The following is a 10,796-nucleotide window of genomic DNA, read 5'->3' on the forward strand; positions in this document are numbered from 1 at the left end:
TAAAATTTTTCAGTAAATGAAAAATAGGAGACTTCCTTAGTCTGATCAAGATTACCTGCATAAGGTCTACTGCCAATGTCATATTTAATGACCCCCTGAGATTAAGAATGAGCCAACAATACTTGTTATTTTCAATTCTATTTGACTTTGTACTGGAGGTTCTAACTAGTGTAGTAAGACAAGAACAGGAACTGCAAAGCATAAAGATTGAAAATCAATAAATAAAAGCTTCAAATAAGTCACACAACAGGATTTTACAGTCTGAAAAAAACTACAGATAAATTTTTGGAAGTAATAAGTGACTTTAGATACCATTTACAAAAATCAATTGTATTTCTGTATACCTGTAACAATTAGGAAATTAAAATTTAAAAGATTATGCCATTTATAATAGTATAATACAATCAAATGCCTAGGAATAAATCAAATGAAAAATGCTAAAGGACTTTTCATTAGAAAACTATAAAATGACTGAGAGAAATAGAAGAAAACCAACATTAGTGAGAATTATTCCCATGTTCATGGACTGAATGACTCAACACTAGACATTTAAATTCTCCCCAAACTGACACATCGAGCCCATGAAATAACAATTAAGCTTTGAGTTTTGGGGGTGACAGAGACAAAAAATTATTTCTAAAATGTATATGAAAATGCATATTCAAGAATAGTAATGCCTATCCTGAAGAAGAATAAAGTTGGAGCAAATCAGGCACTTAATAAAATAGGTCAAAAAGTATATGAAAATATAATCAACCTAATTATCAGGAAAAATGTAAAAATTATTGAGATACCCTACAGATCCACAAGAATGGCTAATATTAAAAAAAAAAAAAACTGACAAAACCAAGTGTGGTTGATAGTGTGGAGTAACTAGATGGAACTGATGCACAGAAGTCTGGAAGGTAGATTGTTACCACCACTTGGGGAAATGTATTTGGCAGTATTCCCTTAAAGTGTTTGGCAGCCACTAAAGTGGAATCTATGCATAGCCTGCAACTCCTAGGTACACAACATAAATATGTACTTATGTGCACCCATAAACATGTAGGACAATCAAAGGGAACATTTTTCATAACACCCAAGAGGAAATAACTGCAAAGTCCATACAAAAAGAACAATTGTTACCATATTTATTCAGGAGCAAATGATATACCAGTGTAAGTGAACAAACTATGCTACATGCAACAATATGGAACTAGCTTACAAAACATAATTCATTGAATTCATAACATATTTAGTGAAAGAAGCTGGACCTAACAGAATAGACTATATACTGAGTGAATGGTTCCACTTAGCATCAAAACCAGACAAAACCAATCTATGATATTAACAGTCAGGATACTATTACTATAGAGAAAAGGGAATGAGGAATGAAGGGGATATGAATGAATTTTACAGCCTGGGTGTTTTCACTTTCATCAAGCTTATGATTGGTGCATTTTTCTGCACAATGCATACAAGAACTGGGGTACAGGTCAGCGATGCAGGGGGTGAGAGGATTCACCAGAGACAGAGTGGGGAGCAGAACAGGCAGATCTACTAAAATACACGGCTGAGGGGAGCAGCGGGGCGAGACAGGAGAGGTCTGCTGCGCCATGTGGAATGCTCCCTGGCCTGCAGAGGTTGTGGATTGCTTCATCATTCAGTGGACCACCAGGGAGGCCCCATGAATAGTCAGTATTAATTGTTCCCTTCCTTTAATCTGCTTGATATTCCCTGTTCTTTAGAGCCGTTGTGATGTGACACCAGGATGAATTCCCCACTCAAGGATCTGTGTTTCGGTGGTCTCCCAGGGCTGGGGGACTGGGAAAGAAGCCCTCGCAGTTCACATTTGCAGTTACCTCTACCAACTGGTCTCAGTGTGGTGAGGAAACTAAAGGGTGCTGGACAGGGTACTTGGCAGTGGCAAAATGGAGAAACACCTGTTCCCTGGGATTCCAAGGCACAGTGGCAGGAGGGTGCCCTGCAAAAGTAGCAGCTAGAGCAGAGGTTGGACTAAACCAAGCAGGAGCCCCCCTTGCTACCTACTCCCCTAAGATATGCTCATTAGAGTCAGCTCTTCCAGCACCTCTGGCTGAGTCCTTCCCCTTCTTGGGCCTGTTGACTCCAACTCATCTTTCTCCTTCCCTCCTGCCTTCCCCTGACCATTATTAGCTCAGTCATGACTCTGATTTGTTGTGGTCTCACTGGCCCAACACAGAAACTTTGGGGCCCCTTTTGGACAACCCCACCCAGGGGTGCTGGACCTGGCTAGGGTGTTTAAAGGTTGGGTTAAAGCTAGTGAAAGAGAATAGAAGGGCTAAAGAAGATACTAATTAGGCCCACCCAGGAAACCAGTTCCATCTCATTTCCACTGTCTTCCTTAGCCAGCTTCCTAGCAGTTACAAAGCATTACCTTTTCTCCATATTTCATCACATCCCCCAAACAGATTGCCCTCAGATTACCTAGACAAAGGTCAAAATGATTTCCACTAACTGGGGGATCGGCAAGAGAGAACCTTCATAGAAAAGGCACCCTAGTCTTTCAAAGAGAAGGCTGTCAGCATTCTACTGTGAAGGACAATATTGGTGGGAGTTTTGAAAGCATCAAATCACAACAAAATCTATACCATTTTGCCTAGGAAGTGAACAGAATATCGAGGTAGAATACAGGAGAGAGATATATTGGGAGAAGAAAATGGACAAATAGTGTCTATATAATACCACTTGCTCTCAGGTTTCTCTTTGTTAGATGGCTTAAGGAGACAATATAAAAATCTTAAAAATTTGTCCTCCCCTATTATTTCCCTCTTTTCTAATAGTATCATGTTTCTAATGCTTATCTTTGTACTTTTAAATATACTTAACTTGGGCCTCCCCTGGTGGCGCAGCAGTTGAGCACTGCGCTACGAGGCTGCCCGCAGCCTCTGCAGAGCCGGTTCGATTCCCGGCCACCAGGGAGGGTCCCACATAGAGCGTGAACCTTTCCTGCCGCACCCGCTTCTCCCCTCAGCAGTGTATTTCGTCAGTCTGCCTGTTCTGTTTCCCACTCTGTCTCTGGTGAATCCTCTCATCCTCCCACGCTTCTGACTGTACCCAGTGATTGCATAAATAAATAAATAAATCTTAAAAATATATATATACTTAACTTTCTACAAGTAGAGTTATCAGTTTGAAATGGTAATCTTTTTGTTAGATATGACCTATGATATGGCCACACAAACTTTCCACCTTGTTGTCTTCTGTGTTTTCTCCTCATGGGCATGCAATTTCTGTATTGTCACAGTGCATGTCATTTACAAATCATGTACACAGCTTTACCTCCAACTTTGTTTTCAGTTTTAGATCTTTAGGCAGTCTTCACTGATGACCTTTCTGCCAAAATCCCTACAATCATTTATGGTTGGATGAAGCTCATACTCTAATTTAGTTTGTCAGGAATGATAGTTTAGTTTCAAGGGAATGATCTTCCCTGAGTTCTTAATTATACAAAATGCAAAATGTCTCTATTCTCCACTCATGGAAGACTGAGTGACTGCATAGAAAAACTGACATACCATGGCTCACACTATCTTTCTTTCGCTCTTGTGCTGATGTACCGCCACTGTTTTCTGCATGAAACCTTCTGAGAAGACCAATGCCAACCTGACCCTTTTTTTCTTGTTATTTTTATTTATTTTTATTTTTTTTTAATAATAAATTTTATTTTTATATTCCCCCATACAATTGCAAACGCCCCATTCTGACCCCAATCCCTCCCCTCCCGCCCCCCACCCCCAAAAAGTGTCTCTGGTTCATAGTTTTTTGTTGATTTTGATTTTCACTTTCTTATAGTTATTCATTTTCCTGGTCCCTTATTTAAGTTTTCTAGATTCCTGCTATGAGTGAGACCATCCGGTATTTTTCTTTTTCTTTTTGGCTTATTTCACTGAGCATGATCCCTTCCAGTGCCATCCATGTTGCTGCAAATTGCATGTGTTTATCTTTTTTGAATGCTGAGTAATATTCCATGGTGTATATGTACCACATCTTCTTGATCCACTCATCTATTTTTGGGCATTTGGGCTGTTTCCAAAGCTTAGCTATTGTAAATAGTGCTGCTATAAACATAGGGGTGCAGGTGTTCTTTGGAATTGATGTTTCTGTGTCCTTTGGGTAAATACCTAGGAGTGGAATTGCTGGATCATATAGAAGCTCTATGTTTAGTAGGTCCAGAAATCTCCACACAGCTCTCCATAGTGGTTGGACCAGTTTGCACTCCCACCAACAGTGCAGAAGAGTTCCTTTTTCTCCACACCCTCGCCAACATTTGTTGTTGCTAGTTTTTTTAATATGTGCCATTCTCACTAGTGTTGGGTGCAAAAATGTTCTCCCAGTTGGTGGGGTTTCTCTTTGTTTTTGTTATTGTCTCTTTTGCTGTGCAGAAGCTCTTTAATTTGATGTAGTCCCAGCTGTTGATCTTTGCCTTCACTATCACTGCTTTGGGTGATGTGTCTGTAAAGATGTCTTTGATGTGCAAATCCCATAGTGTTTCGTCTATATTTCCTTCTATGTATTTTATGGTTTCAGGTCTTATGTCTAGTTCTTTAATCCATTTTGAGTTGATTTTTGTGTATGGTGTGAGGTAGTGGTCAAGCTTCATTCTTTTGCATGTAGCGACCCAGTTTTCCCAGCACCATTTATTGAACAAACTTTCTTTGCTCCAATGCATAGTCTTTGCTCCTTTGTCAAAGATTAGTTGACCATAAATCTGTGGGTTTATTTCTGGATTTTCTATTCAATTCCATTGGTCTGTATGTCTGTTCTTGTTCCAATACCATGCAGTTTTGATGATTATGGCTTTGTAGTATAGTTTGAAGTCTGGGAGTGTGATGCCTCCATTCCCTTCTTTCTTTTTCAGGAGAGCTTTGGCAATTCGGGGTTTTTTGTGATTCCATATGAATTTCATCAATAATTGTTCTATTTCTTTGAAGAATGACATTGAAATTTTGATTGGAATAGCATTGAATCTGTATATTGCTTTTGGTAGGATGGCCATTTTAATAATGTTTATTCTTCCAATCCATGAGCAGGGGATGTCTTTCCATTTCTTTGTGTCTTCTTCTATTTCTTTTAACAGTGTTTTATAGTTTTCTTTGTATAGGTCCTTTACCTCTTTTGTTAGATTTATTCCCAAATATTTGATTTTTTTTGTTTCGATAATAAAAGGGATGGTTTTTTTGATTTCTTCTTCTTCAGATTTATTGTTTGTGTATAGGAAGGCTACTGACTTTTGCGTGTTGATTTTGTATCCTGCCACTTTACTGAATTGATTGATGAGTTGAATGAGTTTTTCTGTGGAGATTTTGGGGTTCTCTATGTATATTATCATATCATCTGCAAATAGTGATAGTTTGACTTCTTCTTTTCCTATTTGGATTCCTTGTATGTCTTTCTCTTGTCTTATTGCGCTGGCTAGGACTTCCAGTATTATATTGAAAAGCAGTGGTGAGAGTGGACATCCTTGTCTTGTTCCAGATCTTAATGGAATTGCTTTCAGCTTTTCACCATTGAGAATGATACTGGCTGTTGGCTTGTCATAGATGGCCTTTATGATGTTGAGGTATGTTCCTTGTATCCCAAGAATTTCAAGGAGTTTTATCATGAATGGGTGTTGCACTTTGTCGAAAGCTTTCTCAGCATCTATTGATATTATCATATGGTTTTTATATTTCTTTTTGTTGATGTGTTGGATAACGTTGATTGATTTTCTGATGTTAAACCATCCTTGTGTCCCTGGAATGAATCCTACTTGGTCGTGGTGAATTATCTTATGGATACATTGTTGGATTCTGATAGCTAAAATTTTATTGAGGATTTTTGCATCAGTGTTCATTAGGGAGATTGGCCTGTAGTTTTCCTTTTTTGTGTTGTCCTTATTCGGTTTTGGTATTAGTGTAATGTTGGCTTCATAGAATGTGTTTGGTATTGTCCCTTCCTTCTCAATTTTTTGGAAGAGTTTGTGAAGGATAGGCACTAATTCGTCTCTGAATCTTTGGTAGAATTCATTTGTAAATCCATCAGGTCCTGGGCTTTTGTTTTTGGGAAGGTTTTTGATTACCATTTCAATTTCGCTGCTTGTAATTGGTGTGTTTAGGTGTTCTATTCTTCTTTATCTAGCTTTGGGTGATTGTAGAGTTGTAGGAATTTGTCCATCTCCTCTAGATTGTTGAACTTTTTTCCATATAACTGTTCATAGTAGTTACTGATTATTCTTTTGATTTCTGCTGTGTCCGTTGTGATTTCTCCTCTTTCATTGATGATCCTGTTTATTTGTGCTTTCTCCCTTTTTTCCTTTGTGAGCCTGGCTAGGGGTTTGTCTATTTTATTGATTTTTTTCAAAGAACCAGCTCTTGGTTTCATTGATCTTTTGGATTGTTTTTTTTAGTTTCAATTTCATTTATTTCTGCTTTGGTTTTTATTATTTCTTTTCTTCTACTGGTTTTGGGGTTTTTTTGTTGTTCTTTTTCTAGATCTCTGAGCTTCGAGATTAGGTTATTTCTTTGAGTTCTTTTTTGTTTTTTGATGTGAGCTTCTATTGATATATATTTTCCTCTTATTACTGCTTTTGCTGCATCCCATACATTTAGGATATTAGTGTCCTCCTTGTCATTCAATTCAAAGAAATTTTTAATTTCTTCTTTGATCTCCTCGTTAGTCCAGTGGTCTTCCAGTAGTGTGGTTTTTAATCTCCATGAGGTAGGATAGTTCCTTGCCTTCTTTTTATGGTTTATTTCTAGTTTGATGCCTTCATGGTCAGAAAAAATGGTTGGTATGATTTCAATCTTGGTGTATATGTTGATGTTTGTCTTGTGCCCCAGTATGTGATCGATCCTGGAGAATGATCCATGTGCGCTTGAGAAAAATGTGTACTCCTTTTTTTTGGGTTTAGTGTTCTATAGATGTCTGTTAAGCCCAAATGCTCTAGGTCCTTATTTAGAGCTTTAGTTTCTTTACTTATTTTTTGTCTTGTTGATCTATCCATTGTTGATAGTGGTGTGTTGAAGTCTCCCACTATGTATGTGTTTTCTCTGATGTCTGTTTTCAGAGAGGACAACAGTTGTCTAATATATTTTGGTGCTCCTTCGTTTGGTGAGTATATGTTAATGAGTGTTATTTCTTCTTGAAGTATTGTCCCCTTGATCATAATGTAGTGACCATTATGATGGTCTCTTTTTATTTTTTTGAGTTTGAAGTCTGTTTTATCTGATATAAGAATAGCTGTTCCTGCTTTCTTTTTTGGTCCATTTGCTTGTAGGATTGTTTTCCATCCTTTAACTTTGAGCCTATTTTTATCTTTTGTAGCTAAATGTGTTTCCTGGAGACAGCAAAAGGTTGGGTTTTGTTTCTTAATCCAGGCTGCAACTCTGTGTCTTTTTATTGAAGAGTTTAGTCCATTTACATTTAGAGTTAATATTGATATGTTAGCATCTGTATTTGCCATTGTGTTTGTCTTTCCTTTGATTTTATTTATTTATTCTTTTAATAACTTTTTTTTTTTGGTCTTCTTTCGTTGTTATTCGTCCCTCTGAGGTTCTGGCTTTAGGATTCCTTGTAGTATTTTTTGGAGTGGAGGTTTAGTTGTAATGAAATTCCGGAGTTTCTCTTTGTCTGGGAAGGTCCATATTCTTCCTTCATAGAGGAAGGAGAGCTTTGCGGGATAGAGTATTCTTGGTTGGCATCTGTTTTCTTGGAGTCTGTTGACTATGTCCCTCCACTCTCTCCTTGCCCGTAGTGTTTCTTCAGAGAAGTCTGATGTCAGCCTGATTGGTTTTCCTTTGAATATTATCTGTTTCTTCCCTCTTGTCAGCTTCATTATTTTTTCCTTGTCCTGGATTCTTGGGAGCTTTACTATTATGTGTCTTGCTGTGTTTTTCCTTTCGTCGTGGAAGTTTGGTGTTCTTCTTGCTTCTTGTATATCAATTTTCAGCTCCTTCTTCGCATTTGGGAAGTTCTCTTCAATTATCTCCTGGAATATTTTCTCTGTTCCTACATCTCTCTCCTCTCCTTCTGGAATTCCTATAACTCTTATATTTCCTTTCCTCATGGAGTCAGATAGTTCCCGAAGTCTTTCTTCGTTCTTTTTCCTTCGTACATCTCTTTCCTTTTCTGTTTTGGTTCTTTTTATTTCTGTGTCTTCAAGAGTACTTATTCGTTCTTCCATTTCATCTATTCTGCTTTCATTGCTTTTCCCAGAGTTCTTTAGTTCCTCCATTAATTCTTTGATCTCTTGCATTTCTTTTACTTCCCTCTTTAGGGACTCAATTTCATTCTTCTGACCATTGTTTTCCCTCTTTAGGGACTCAATTTCATTCTTCTGACCATTGTTTTCCCTCTTTAGGGACTCAATTTCCTTCTTCTGATCATTGTTTTCCTTTATGACTTCTGCCACTTTTTTAATCAGGGCAATTTTAAATTCTCTTTCTGGAAGGCTCAGAAGTTCTTCCAAGTTACTGTCGTTGCAATCTGGAGGGTGGTTTTCTTTTTGTGGTGTGCTTCTTTCCTGAGGCGTTGTTAGGTTGCGTGTGGTTCTTCTACTCCCTACTGTCTGTTTTCTAATTTGTCGTATGCATTGGGACACTGTGTTGCTCGGACTGGCCGTCATCTTGGGTGAACTTCTCCGCTCCCCTCTGGCTCCTCCAGGAACCATCTCTGGCTTCTGGGGGAGCTTTCTGCTGGTTTTAGGCAGTCTTTACTGAAGAAATGTCCCTGTTCTAAACTGGCGAAGCGGGACGCAGTCCCTGCGCATCCGGTCTCAGGCACACTCTTCTGCGTGCCCGGTCTGCCCCGGACGTGGGTGCCTGCTCCCTCTGTGGGCTCACACTGCTGGCGTGGGCTAACTTCCCAGCTGGCCACTGGGTCCTCCAGAAGCCTTCTGCCCTTTTCAAGAAGTCTTAAGAAATTTCCCTGTTCTTTGGGGTGTTAGTGACTTTTTTTCTGGTCGCTAGGTGGCGCCAGAGATCTCTCCTATTGTCCTTGGGGGGCTGTTTTTCAACCCCCCCCCACCCCCGTGGGACAGGGAACAGAGAGCGAGAATGGTAGGGTAAACCTCAACAGCTTTGGGGTGCTGTGTCTGCCTTGTGCCCCACCGTCGTGGAGAACCCACGCCCAGAATTTCGTGCCCCGGGTCTCAGTTCAGAGCCCTCAGGTCCAGGACGCGGGCTGTAGCCCAGTTCAGTGGCGCGGGAATGGCGCCTTTTGCACCCGCTCCCGTGCCTGGGCGCCTGGTTCCTGCTTACTCAGTGAGGGACTTTCACCCCCGTGAGGGCCTCCGCGCGTCTCCCCGCAAGCCTAGGTCGCAGGCGTGGGGACCTGGGCAGCCGGGATCCCGGTCAGCGTTTGCTTTTCAAGTGCACCAAGGGCGCCGCTTTTCCCAAGCTTACCGGCAGCCCGGGCTGTGTGCGCATCTCCCGGGGTCTTTGTTCTTCTCTAATGGTGCCCGGAGCCGTTTGCTCACCGCCGCGGCGAATCCTGCAGGGTTCTCCACAGCTCCTGTTCACGGGGTGTGGTGGCTGCAATAGTTCCTTTCCACTCACAGTCCCGCTTGCTGCGTAGTTTGTTCTTGTTGGTCATTTTAGTTTGTTGTTTTCCTCCTCTCTGCCGGTCGGAGAGTGCCGACTCTGTGGGCGGGGGAGGGGAGCAGGGTTCTGCGCTTCCCTCCCTTCTAGTCCTCTTTTATGGCAACTTTCTTCTTCAGGCAGTTTGCTGGCGTCACCCGTTTATCTTCCATGTCCCAGTTCTCACTGGGACCTGCCGCTTTTCCTCCCTATTAACTTTTTTTAATGGGAGATCTTACTCACAGCGTCTCCTCGCTGCCATGTTGCTCCGCCCCTTTTCTTGTTATTTTTAAAAGATTTATTCTATTTATTTATGCATACAAGAACTGGGGTGTAGGCCAGAAGTGCAGGGGGGTGAGAGGATTTACCAGAACAGAGTGGGGAGCAGAACAGGCAGACCTACTGAAATACACTGCTGAGAGGAGCAGCGGGCGAGTCAGGAGAGACCTGTTGCACCATGTGGGTCACTTCCCTGGCCAGGGATCAAACTCAGGCCACAGTGGCTGGCGATAGTTTGATAGCCGTATCTTTAACCCCTGTGCCACCAGGGAGGTCCTCCTTATTTGCATTCCTTTATTGCTGATTTGTGATATTCTTTTTTTTTTTTAAAGATTTATTTTTTTATTTATACAAGCACTGGGTACAGTCAGAAGCGTGGGAGGGTGAGAGAATTCACCAGAGCCAGAGTAGGGAACAGATTAGGCAGACTGACGAAATACACTGCTGAGGGGAGCAGTGGGCATGGCAGGAGAGGTCTGCGCGCCATGTGGGACCCTCCTCCAGTGGCCGGCCGGGGAGCAGCCGGGGATCGAACTGGCGCTGAAGAGGCTGTGGGCAGCTTCGCAACCCAGCGCTCAACTGCTGCGCCACCGGGGAGGTCCGCTGATTTGTGATATTCTTTTGTAGTTGCAGTTGTAGTTGTTTCATAATATTTTTTAAAGTTCATGTGAAATATCATGTGGCAACATTTCTCTGCTTCATGGCCATACTTTTTTCCTGGTGAGTCTTGTGTTTTTGTTAATATATTGCACAAGATATTGAATCAGTTTCAGACAAATGAATATCAAAATAGCTTTTGACTTGGAAAAGCGGTCTTTCAAGATAACTGAGTTATGTATCAGTTAGTAAAAAGGTAAATATTAGTTTTTGACCAATTAAGTAATTTAAATAAAAGTTTACAGTGTTCGGGCCTCCCCTGGTGGTGCAGCAGTTGAGCGC

This window comes from Talpa occidentalis, unplaced genomic scaffold (assembly GCF_014898055.3).
Source record: "Talpa occidentalis isolate TD23 unplaced genomic scaffold, MPIMG_talOcc4v2.1 talOcc4.7, whole genome shotgun sequence".
In the NCBI taxonomy this organism is placed as follows: Eukaryota; Metazoa; Chordata; class Mammalia; order Eulipotyphla; family Talpidae; genus Talpa; species Talpa occidentalis.